At 45.6% G+C, this 12,744-nt stretch overlaps 1 protein-coding gene across 6 annotated transcripts in view; it reads left to right on the top strand.

Annotated features, from left to right (window-relative positions):
* Window positions 1–12,744, top strand: part of ZNF395 (zinc finger protein 395) — a 53,287-nt gene that overhangs the window by 8,692 nt on the left and 31,851 nt on the right. For 3 of the 6 annotated variants that reach the window (XM_033134599.1, XM_033134596.1, XM_033134598.1), the window contains exons 2-3: window positions 1,508–1,626; window positions 1,927–2,105. The gene's annotated coding sequence lies outside the window, so the exon portion shown is untranslated. The other 3 variants (XM_033134601.1, XM_033134600.1, XM_033134597.1) reach the window with 3 other exon arrangements.

Raw genomic sequence — 12,744 nt, 5'->3', positions numbered from 1 at the left:
GCCACACCAGGAAGGAGCTTAATGAGCAATGCTAGGGCTTTGTTACAAAAGCTACAGGAAGTGTTTGAGGAGTTTTAAGCAGAGGAAAGGGGGATTGGAAGGAGACAAGGCTGGAAGCAGTTACATGAGGCGATTGGAGATAGTGGCCATCTCACACTCATACTGCACCTAGAAATGTGTCTGTATAATATAAGGCAGGGCCTGGGTCTGCTTTGCTTCACCTCAAGCTAATGGGAAATGCTCTCCAAGAAGCTAATTACTTTGATGGAAAAGAAGTACAAGATGTCTATATTTTAATAGGGAGCCAGGGTGTGGGAGGAAGCAAGGTGAAGTCAAGTTCTAGGATGGGACAGCTGCCAGGGAGGGCTAGCTGTTATCTGGGGTGGGGGGGGGGAGGCGGGGTGTCATCAGGGAGCCAAGATTGGAAACCAACAAATTATAGTCTTTCTAAGTACATCTTGCATTGTGTAATGTGTGTGCTGTGCAGTGTGTGTTTGGGACAGAGCCTGGATTCTGTGTGAAGGTGCTGAGGGCTGGGTGTGTGTTTGGGAATGGATGTTTGCGGTGGGAAGTTCTCTCTGAGCCTGTGTTAATGTGCAAAACTCTGGAATGCATACTGTGCAAGTACATACCTGCAGTAAAAAGGGATCTACGTGCAGTCTATGCTGTGAGAGGGCACATGCCTTTTGATGGCCTATGTTCTCAAGACAGTCTCAAACAGAACAAGCCATGGGTTCGGTTCAAATCTAGAGACTCTTTTGGTTCACTTTGCACACAGCAAGCACTCATGTATCTGTCAAATGAATGATTGTTTCAGTTTTATTAAAATACAATCATTTTTGGAAATCTATAGGTTTGGTTACAAGTTTAAACTAGATGTTTTAAGAAAAATAAACTCACAGCTAGACACCAACATCCATTTACAAAAGCTAGCAGTTTAAATACTGTAATGTAGTTTATACACTAGCTTGAGTCCTAGCTTGTGTAAAAACTGTTCACTATTTCATTCAACGAACATTTACTGAACCCCTCAGCCACACAGGCAGCCCTGGGCTGTCGCTGTGGGAACTCACTGACCTCTTCTCTGAGCCACTGTAGCCTAAGCGTTGCAATTAAAGCTTAATTACATGCTATCTTGTATTGTTTCTTAATTGTTGCATGTGCATTAATCTACTTCCAACGAGGCTGTATGTTCCTTGGGGGCAGAGAGACTACATTATAAACTTCAGGATAGGTGAGGAACTTGGGAACTTAGCAGAGAACATACCGACGTGAGTAAGCACCCACTGTTTGAGGAAAAAGGGAAACAAGAACATACAGCTACTTATGAACTGTAGTAATATATAACATAGGATAAGATATCTTAAGAAAAAGGGAGCACACATTGCTGTTGACTAAAATATTCACTGAACGATGAAATGTTATATACGAGCCTGCATTTTCACGTTAAGGGATTCACATAATTGCTGTGATCCCCACAATGCCTTCATTCTGTTGATCTTTTCAGGGCAGAACAAGAATGTTTTCTTGAGGATGAGAGTTAAAATCTTCGGTGAATTATTTGACAGCAGAGTTCTCCTATAGCTGGATTTCTCAACAATGGCACTTACTGACATTTCAGACCAGGTAATTGTGTGTTGGGGAAGAGGGGGACCGTCCTGTGCATTGCAGGATGTTAACGACATAGTGAGTCTATCCTTACTAGATATTCCTGGCCTCCCTTAGCCCCTTTGTGACAATCAAAAATGTCACCAGACATTACCCCCAGTTGAGAACCAATGTCCTATAGAAATTTGGTTCTATTTCGCTATTTTCTTATTTAACAGATGTTGTGAGATGGGGGAAGGGAAATACTATTTATTGCTTACTTGTTCTGAGCTAGGCACTATACCTATGTTTTATTTTTATTTTTATTTCATCTTACAGATAAAGAAGCCGAGGCTCTGAAAGATAAAAGAACCTGCTGAAGGAAGGTCATAAAGCTTGTTCAGCAGCTAAATCAGGATTGCACGCCAGGGTTGTCTACAGGCAACGCCTTTGGTCCTTTCCAGCACACTCCCCACCTCCTCGCTGCAAGAAAAACAGCATAACTGCAAATGCAACAAGTATGCCCCCAAATATTTAAAAACTTTTATGGGGAGGGGAATTCTTCTTCTAGTCATTACATTTTTAAAAATATAAATATATATACCCACACAAATAGACACAGGGGCCCCTCAAGACCGTTCTGCCTCTGGTCTTATCTCTGAAAAACATAAAGCAACACAATGGAACAGCTTCAATTCTCCTTGTTACAAATTACACACAAGCCAGAGCCTAACGGTGCCAAAAGCAACTGGTATTGTTTACATAAGGGCTGAAAGCTAATAGTTAACTTTCTCCCATTCCAGAAAGAGTAAATAACGCCTCACTTTACAACTACAAACAAGCAAAATGTCATAAAATGAGGAAGGAAACAAATCAAAAGGAAAATGGAAATGTTGATTCCAATGCTCCCTCTCCCGCTTTCGCTCGCGCTCTTGGCGGGTCCCAGCTGCACGGCCTGGGTCCCTATCGCCCCGCCAAGCACCGATCGGCGGCGCCGGGGGGCTTTCTGCCTTCCTTTCCCGCCCTAGGGGGAGCTCGGCCTCTCTGAGAAGCCTGTCCCAGAGCTAGGCCTGGAAAAACAAGAGATAGACACTTTGGTTCGGTTGGCGGTTCAGTGAAAAAAGGTGAACACTCAAGTTTGATTCCGGGCTTGCAGCCTAGGTTCCGATTTGGGGGTGGGGGTGGGGGTGGGTCACAACTCGGTCAGGTTCAAGTGCGCATGTGCGCGAGGAGTCGCTCGGGCACTTATTAAGCGCCCACTGTCTACAAGCGGCCGGTGGTGTGTATCCGGGCGCGCGGTGGGTGTGTGGGGAGAATGGGGGCGCGCGTGGCCGATGAGAGGCCAGGCCGCGTGCGCGCGCGGCTCCTGGGGCTGGGGGCGGAGAAAGGGAGGCGGGGGCGGGGGGGGAGGGCGGCGAGGGGGTGTGTCTCCGAGTCTCGTTCTTTCACTCGCTGGCTGGCGCGCTCCACCGCTCCCTTCCCGGGAGGGAATCCGGGCCGGGTTGTGGCCGCGGCCGCGTACGTGAGCGCAGTGTCCCGGAGAGGGAGGGCAGGGCGGCCAGGTGGGCGCGAACGGAGCCTCGGCGGGCGGGTGGGCGGCCGGAGCGGAGCCGGGCGGTGGGCCGAGCCTGGTGGGCGGGTAGGGGCGGAGGCAGCTGCAGCTCCGAGTCCAGCTGTCCGAGCGGGAGCTCCCCGGCCCGCGCTACTGCTGCTGGCGAGGCGAGGTGAGCTGCGCGGGGATCTCGCGGCGCTGCAGCCGGGGGACTGGGGCTGCTCGGGAACTTCCCACGCTCCGTACGGGGGCCGGGCCGGCCGCCTGAGGGTTGGGGAGGCCGGTGCGCCGGGGCAGCGGCGGGTCGGGGCGCAGGGGCGCTGCGGCAGTGCCCGCGCTGGCTGGGTGGGGGTGGCCTGGCCATCCGCTCTCCCGTGCGCCGCCTTGTTTATCTCGCTCGCCGCCAGTGCTAGCTAAAGCACCCCCTCCCCAACTTTGAGGGGTTGTCCGGAGTCGCCTCTGCTACGGAGACTGACCTGCCCCCTCCCCGACCCTTTCCGGATGGGCCGCTAGTCCAGCCCTCCCGGCGCCCCGCGCGTTCCTGCCCACTCTAACGAGCGGGCGGGCGAGCGCTGGGCTCTGAGACGCGCGGCACGACACACCCTCCACCTCGGGGGTTGGCCCCAACCCTTTCTGTCCTCTTCTGTCCACCCCCACTTCCTTCCGCGCCGTTTAACCCTGCCGTTCCTCAGCGGCGGCCCCTGGCCCTTCTTGGAGCTGGCACTTTGGGCATGTGGGGTGCCTGGTGGGGGCCTGGACAGGGAGTTTGTCATGTGCAAACAATTTCAAAGGCAACATTTTCTTCCCTGCCTTGGAGTTCAGGACGCAGCGCCTTCACTTTAGGGTTGACTCAGAAATCTATAAAGAAGCCCACCTGCTAGGTGGTGTTGGGGGTGCTGCTGCCTCCGTGATTTTAGGCAGCCCTGGCCAATTCATGGTGGCTTTGGAACATTTCCACCAGGCAGGCGTTCTCATGGTGCCAGACTGCCAGGTGCAGGCGTTGCCTACGGGCCACCACTACATTCTTTACACCCCTCTTCCCAGAAAAGTGTATCTGGTGTAGTTTGCCTGAACGTGAGTGATCAACAGGTATTGAAGGCTTTTTTGACACCCTCCCAAGGTGTTGTGTAAACAGAGGTTCAGGTCTCAAGAAACTTGAAACACAAGAAAACATAACAATTAAGTTCAACTCCACAGGTGCTTTTGAGGGGCTGCTGTGTTCTTAGCACCATGCCAGGCTTTCTGGGAGATGAGGAACACAAGAAATCTAAGGCCTTAGAAAGGCTACTGATCACGTGGAAGTAAGTGATTTGAGAGCTCAAATTCAAGTTCATGTCCTATGACTGCCTAAATTATTGTAAATTCTGGGGGGCAGGGGGAATATCAAAGGAAAGGTTAGAATTGGGGAATGGACTTAGAGTACTAAGTTCTGAAATAAGTTATGCACCGGAGAACAACTCACTGGTGAAGGTCCAAAGGCAGGAGAGGAAGAAGTAACAGGTGCAAGAGGTGGCAGAGGAACTCGCAGAGGAGATTCCAACAGTGATCTCAGTGAGGGAAGATACAAAAGATACACATAAGATGATGCTCTCCAGGGTTTATTAATCTCATGGTAGTTACAGAAAGATTTGAGCATGTGAAATAAAACTCCAGATAGGACACAACTCACTGTTAAAATGCAAGGTGTAGCGTCGGTGTTCTTGGAGTTCAGAGAATGGAGCCATGGGTGGGAATCTCCAGGACTGTATTCCTGAAGGGTGAGACCCTTGAGATGGGCCATGAGCTGCAAGTGAACTTGGCTTTTCCAAGAGACAACGAGATGGCCTGGGTCAGACCAGGGACTGTTTCCTGAACAGTAGTAGATAAAGATGGAGAGGAACAGTGGTTGAGATTGTGAAAGTCCTAGAAAGCCAGACTGGGAAATTGTACTTTACCCCATGTGTACTGGGGAGACATTAAAGGTTTGTGAGCCAGGGAGTGACATCATGAAAGGGTATTTGGAAAGGTTTTTTGTTTTTTTTTTGGAAAGGTTTTAAAAACTAATGTTAGGAGACAAATCAGTTAGTTAGGCTGTTACAGTTTCGGAGTGCCTAGGGTTTGGACTGGGATAACTGGAAATGGAAAAGGGGGTGGATTTTAGAAACATTGCTGTTGAAATAATCTGTTGACGGGGCAGGAGGAAGGGAAGAGATGAATGGAAATTAATTCCTTGTGGAAATTGATTGCATGCCAGGGCCTTGGAGCTGCTGTAGTTGGTAACTCGAGAAATCGGAAATGTGTGTTTTGGAGAGAAGTAATTGACACTCTTGCTGCAGAGAAGTTTTGTGTTTGCCATAGGTGTCTTGCAAGCCACTGCAACCCTGAGATTGGGGGGGAAACCAGGGTGTGTAGTGTGGGAAAGGCTTCCAAAGCCGGGAGAAGGAAGGCACTCGGGGATAAATGGTATGCCTTCTTGGTCATAGGGAAGCAGTAGAGGACGCTAGTGAGTGGGGCTGAGGGTCTGAATTAGAAGGCTCTGTCCTGTATTGCCATTCAAATGCATCACATGAACCTGAACCTGAAGTTAGCAAAACAACAATTCTGGAAAATTGAGGCTCCAAGGAGAATGGGCCACTTATTCTCCTAACCATGAGGGTGTTTGGAGGGGAGTAGAATGGAATTTGCTAAAGACATAAATTGTTGAGTTTTGCAACAAGGTGAATTTTGCTCTGCATTGAGACCTTAGGCTAGTCCTGGTGTCCTATTCGTGGGTGGGGTTGGGGAGCAGCTAGATGATCTAAAGGAGCAAGGAGGAAATTGTGGGCCTAGGGATATTGCCTTTCCCACGGCCAGGTCCGTCCCAACCTGCACCGTTGTCAGTTCCAGGGATCCGGTGACCTGCCGGCAGAGGTTTTTCCTGAGCTCTGAATTCTGCTTGCTTGTTGCAAGGGTGACTTAGGGTGATGTGCTGAACAAATTCCCCAAAGCCTCCACTTGCAACATCTGAGGGCTGGTGTGTATTTGAAGGATGATTGCAAAAAGTTAAAAAGTTACAGAATGAGTGGAGATTTTAATTGCAGTTCCTTAGCTCCCTGCCAGCCTGTCCCCACCCCCCCTTCTCTGAGATGCAGGATATGTGAACTAGGAGGGGAAGCTGACTTGCGTGGGGAAAGGTGTCCATCAGATATTTTTTCTTTATAGGGAATATATGACGGTCAAAAAATTATTGCATGAAATAGTGGTTGAGCTAATTTACTCTTTACAGGACATTGTTTTCTGCACTGCTTTGACCGTGACCTACATTAAGAAATGAAATTTACATCACAGTCTAGTTCATTCAGTCATGTATGTAAAAATCGAATTCAAATTCATGAAGTACAACGTTCCTTGGCTTGGTGCAATCTCCTCTGATACTTTCTATTCTATTTTTTATTTAAAAATATTTATTGTCTCCCACTAAATTGATTTAACTCCTCTGTAATGGATCATAACCCACAGTTTGAAAAACACAGTTATACAGAGAACTTTCACTTCTAGAAAGTATTAAGCGCTCCTGTGCAGAGCTACCCATACTGTTGCTGTAGGTGGAAGGGAGCATGAGGAAGAGTTTGACTTTTTAGGCTATTTGGAGAGTTCGGATGTACCTATGATTAAGGAGAAAGGCAAGATGACTAAATGCCCAAATGAAAAATAAGTACCCGTACAGTTCAGAGGAAGGGGTGTACAACCTGTGCTGGAGTGGCATGGAAAAACGGTTTGGAATAAAGAAGGAAGTCTGGGGTGAACCTGTTGGGGTGTCTCATGGTTCTGCACAGGTGGGAGGTGGAGCATGGGGAGTGCTTGGAGTTGGGGATGTACACGGTGTGTGTAAAAGTAAAGCACGGAGGATTCTTATAAGAGAATAGGGAGAAATCAGGTTGGCAAGGTGGGTTAGGATCAAAATGTAGTGTAGGGGTTGTAAATGGGTGGCCCAAAGAATGGGTTCAGCCTTCAGGTGTGTTATAATTTGGACGGTCCAAAGGTTTTAAAAAATTGGGAGCAATCCAGAAAACCTCTGGCTTTAGGACTCTCTTAAAGAATCAGAACTGGCAGGTCTCCAGAGCCGAGTGAGTGGTGGTTGCCCCTTGTGGATAGGAGACAGGCCTTATGGTCCCCCGTCTGTCTCTCTGTCATCGTCCCAGGGCTCTTGTGGCCTCAGTCCAGTCGCTTTACATTCCCTCCTTAGTCCTGCAGGTCTTTGGGTTTGCAACCTGAGTTTTCAAGAGACTTGGATGCCAAGCTAGGGAATTTGGGATCACTGTCCCGGGCTCTGGGTGGCCAACGGAGGACTCAGGTAGGAAGAGTGACATTTTGGAATCCAAGATATTTGCATGCAAATGATTTGTTTCAGGCAAATCAACAGCATTTTCTGAATTGCTGCTGGCTGGAACTTCGCAATCTTTTTCTGATGATTGGAATGGTAGTAATTAGGGAGGGCTTTGAGCTGTGTTTTCTATAGTGAGGCAGATTTCTAGTGACCCCAAGATCTCTCAAGCCTTCCCATTTTCCCCTTCTGGCTTCCACCGTTAGATCGTGGCTCCAGGCATGTCTCCTCTGAGAACGATGTCGGGGTAATAACTTGGTGAGATGTGAGTCCTGGTTGTCAAATGCTGTATGACATTAGATTCTCAGGAGCTTTGGTTCTGTGAGTCAATAATCAAGGAATAGCAAGGAGAGGAGCGGTGTCATTTCTTATATCCTTACTCCTAGGATGGCCCCAGGGGGTAGGCCTCCAGTCCAGAGATTCATAATGAACATGGAAGAACTGGTTCAAGTCCAGGTATTAATGCAAATGACTCCTGGAAAACTAGGCTGCTCTTGGGACCAGCTGAGTGAATAAGTTCAGGTCTCTGTGGTCCTTAGACAGTTGGGTTTCCTCTGGGAGTCCATAACCACCTGTGAGGCTTCCCCAAGTGAGCTACAGGTGAGAAGGACTGAGTAAAAGTCACTGTTTTCCACAGTGTGCACAATCTGATTATTTTAAACGATTGCTTTTGTAACATTAAAAAAAAAGTGAAAACCGAAGTGCTTTTTGCTTAAAAATGTGTGGTCTGAGGATGCAGGGATAACCAGAAGTCTGCTGAATTGGATGAAATGAACCCCATTTCCTGTTTTATAGGGTGGTTGGGTTGGTTACTAGATTAGAGAAATGATGTAGCAGCAATGGTGTACTTTGGCTTTATAGGAAAGTATTTCACATAAGATGTGATAGATGGTCCATGTTAAGTAAGTGGTAGAATGTGGGCTGGATGGTGTTATTAATTTAATTTCATGGTGTTATTAATAGGCAAAAGCTGTTTATTAGTGGCACTGAGTCAGCCTGGAAGGGGGTCTGAAAATGAGTGCCGTGGGGTTCTATTCTTGGCTTTGAGCTGCTCATTTCTTTCCCAGTGTTGTGGATGAAGATACAGAAGGTATGTTTGTCAGCTTTGTTGATGGCCCAGAGGTGGGAGGGATTGCTTATTTAGTAGATAAATCAAGGTTCAAACTCATCCACAATGAGGGCCCAAATTTTAAGAAAGAAATGCGGTAAGAGATAATGTAAAGTTTGATTTAGTTTTTTACATGTGAATCGTAATTGTAATGTATTGAGATGTTTGTACGTTCTGGTCAGGTAACTCCACTTCGGGAGATATACCTGAGACCATACCAAGATATAGAGGATGTTTTATGCACAGAGATTATTCAGAGTTCAAAAAAAAAAAAAAAAAACTAGAGTGCAAAATTGGAAACAACGTAAATATGCCGCGGTGTGAGTGGGCTGGAAATAATGCATAAGTGATTCTGATGGATGTGTCTTTATAATGGAATAATGTGGTCATTAAAAGTAATGTTCAGGAATGGTTTTAAGATAACATGGGCAAATGTTTCTACTAAAAGTTAAGGTACATCTACAACATGACTTCAAATCTTAAAAAAACAAAGTACATAGAAAATGACCAAAAAAAAGAAAAAAAGAAAATGATCAGAGGAAATATACTAATAATTCTAACATCAGAATACTAATGTTGGTTGCTTTTAGATGGATTGAATTGGGTGACTTTCTTTTTTTTTACATTTTTAATTTATCAGTATTCTCTATAATGTGTTTGTATATCATGTTGGGGAAACACTGCTTTATGCATTTTTAAAATAGACTTTATTTTTTAGAGCAGTTTTAGGCTCACAGCAAAATTAAGAGGAAGGAACAGAGATTTCCCATGTCCCCCTTCCCCACACACGCACAGCTTCCCCCACCGTGATCCCCCACCAGAATGGTGCATTTCTTATAACTGATGAACTCACATTGACACGTCATTATCACCCAGAGTCCATAGTTCACCTTAGGGTCACTCTTGGTGTTATCCATTCGATGACTTTAGACTAACGTATAATGACATATACCTATCGTTATTATTTCATATAGAGTACTTTCACTGCCCTAAAAATCCTCTGTGCTCTGCCTATTTATCCGTCCCTCCCCACAACCCCTGGCAACCACTGATCTTTTTGCTGTTTCCACAGTTTTGCTGTTTCCACAATGTTACACAGTTGGAATCATCCAGTAGTAGCCTTTTCAGATTGGTTTTTTTCACTTAGTAATACGCATTTAAGGTTCTTCCATGGCTTTTCATGGCTTGATAGTTTACTTCTTTTTAGTGCTGCATATTCTATTGTTTGTATGGACCACAGTTTGTTTATCCATTTACCTACTGCGGGGTACCTTGGTTACTTCCAAGCGTTGGTGGTTATTATGAATAAAGGTGCTGTAAACATCTGTGTGCAGATTTTTGTGTGGACATAAGTTTTCAGCTTCTTTGGGTAGATACCAGGGAGTGCTATTGTTGGCAAGAGTGTGTTTAGTTTTGTAAGAAACTGCTTAATATGTCTTCCAAAGTGGCTGCACCATTTTGCATTCCCACCAGCAGTGAATGAGAGTTCCTGTATCTCCACATCCTGGCCAGCATTTGGTGCTGTCAGGGTTCTGGATTTTGGCCATTCTGATAGGTGTATAGTGGTGTCTCGTTGTTGTAGTTTGCATTTCCCTAAACATGTGATGACATCTTTTCATGTGCTTTTTTTGCCATCTGTATGTTTTCTTTGGTGAAGTGTCTATTAAGGTCTTTGGCCCATTTTTTAAATCAGGTTATTTTCTTATTGTTGAGTTTTAACAGTTCTTTGTATACATGGTGTGATCACAAAATACGGTGTATGTTTAAATAAAAAAAAATTTTATTACAGTAAAAGACACATTGCCATTAATCCCCTAAAAATATTCCTCCTTGCTTTGAACACACTATCCCATTGTTCTTGCCACTTTCTGAAGCAGTTCTGGAAGTCCTCTTTCTTGAGTGCCCTTAGTTGTGCAGTCGTGGCTGCCTCGATGTCCTGAATGGATTCAAGACATTTACCTTTCATGGTCATTTTGACTTTGGGGAAGAGCCAGAACTCACATAGTGGCAGATCTGGTAAATAAGGTGGATAAAAACACACTGTGGTTTTTTTAATTGACCAGAAATTGCCGTACCAGAAGCGATATGTGACATGGAGCCTTTCCATTGTGATCACAAAATACAGCGAATGCTGCTGCCGAGTGCCATCCAATGGAAAGGCAGGGATCTTCAATATGTGAAGTGGCTTGTTGAACCTTAGTAACAGTGTGTGACAAGTTTCAACTTATTTGGTGCAGTCAGTTGGGTGTGAGCTACGGTTGAGAGAAGGTGTGTTTTAAAGTGTGCCGTTAATCATCCTCCATCATCACAACGCTCTGTGTCGCACATCGCTTCTGGTATATGGCAATTTCTGTCAAGTAAAAACATTACGGTGTGTCCTCATCCACCTTATTCACCAGATCTGGCACCATGTGGCTTCTGGCTCTTCCCCAAAGTCAAAATGACTCAGGACATTGAAGCAGCCACGACAGCACAGGTAAAGACATTCATGAAGGAGGACTTCCAGAACTGCTTCAGAAAGTGGCAAGAACGATGGGATACGTGTGTTTGAAGCGAGGGGGAGTATCTTGAGGGGGATTAATGGCAATGTGTCTTTTACTGTAATACATTTTTTAAAATTTAAACATTCACCATATTGTTTAATCACACCGTATGTTATGGATAATCGTCCTTTATCAGATGTGCAAATATCTTCTCTCGGTCTGTGGTTTGTCTTTTTATTCTCTTGAACACTGCTATTTCAAAAACATTTTATTGTTCAAGGACAGGATGGGGTAAAGGTCGATGGTTTATTCAGTGACTAACCTTGAGTACCTACCTGCTATGTGTCAAGCACTGGATTAGGCACTGAAGTCACAAAATAAAACTCAGCCCCTCACCTGAAGTTGATCCAGTTGAAAGCGGCAGACTGACAGGTGAACGCACAAGCATGGTGGTCTTCCAGGCACGCTGAGAAGGGGCAGATCATGTAGGAAAAAAGTTTTGAGATTGTTCTGTTGTTCGTGAGTTTAATGTGAGCTGTGTTAGGATGAGGCTTTTTAACGAATTGAATCCAGTTCATAACTGGATCAGAAATTCATTAATCCAAACCAGGATCTCGTTTTAATGACCTCTGCTGGTCATGTGACATTTGGACCACTGAGGGGCCAAAAAAGAAACATGAATAGCAAGACTACCTCCAGGAAGGACACTAGGGTGATGTAGGAACAGGAATGACTGGAGCACATTGAGGGGGTGGGTACACCGTGGTGCTTTCAAACATTTTCATAGTTATCAAGCATAGGAAAGGGTGGACTTGTTCACTTTTGCTCCTGATGTGGAATATGACCAGTGGATGGGACAATTGCTTTGTCCTCTCTAGCTTCAGATTCCTCATCTGGAGGATGATTACACTGAAGCTGATGACTTTTAAGGTTCTTTTGAACCCTAAAGACAGGGAGAGCAGATTTAGTTGAATACGAAAAAGGATTTTCTAGCTGGCAGAGCTGTCCAGTGGAAATGTTTGCTCATGGAGTAGTGAGCTTCCCATTGCTGGAGGTATTCAAGTTGGGCTGACTGCTATTGATTAGGGATACTGTGGAAGAGAAGGACAGGAATTAGGCTGACCTCCAATCCAAAGTCCTTTCCAATTCTTAGAGTCAGGTTATTAGGTGATTTGAAAAGTGAAAGGTAATGTTGAATAGGGGATGTACCTCTAGTTGCTAGTATTTGAGTCACCATCATCATGTAAGCTCTCAAACATGTTTATAAATGAATCCCAACATCTTCAAGGGACCCTTCTGGGGTCATTTTAGAAAGGATGAAGAGAACTATTCCAAGGTGTGTCAGGACTCAATTTGCAGCCCCAGGGCTATTGAAAATTGAATTTGGTCTTTAGGAAAAGCGAGAAGGTGGCGGTTAGGTGGAGATGTCAAATAACAGTAAATAAAATAGATTGACACATAGAAGACTAATGTGTGTATTAGCCAGTTGTAGCCAGTATGATGAGTGAATCAAGATGGGGACCCTTTAATTGAGTGGTGGGTCCCCTGCTTAGCTGCGGAGGACCTGGGAGTGCCCTTGACCTTTCCTTCCTACTCCATGACCCTCACTGCAAGTTTGCATCACCACGTGTAGCACGGCAAACGCCCTCCTGACCCCAGGGATGAGAGTGAG

The sequence above is a fragment of the Rhinolophus ferrumequinum genome, chromosome 18 (assembly GCF_004115265.2).
Source record: "Rhinolophus ferrumequinum isolate MPI-CBG mRhiFer1 chromosome 18, mRhiFer1_v1.p, whole genome shotgun sequence".
NCBI lineage: Eukaryota > Metazoa > Chordata > Mammalia > Chiroptera > Rhinolophidae > Rhinolophus > Rhinolophus ferrumequinum.
This window is presented reverse-complemented; position numbering and strand designations above follow the sequence as displayed.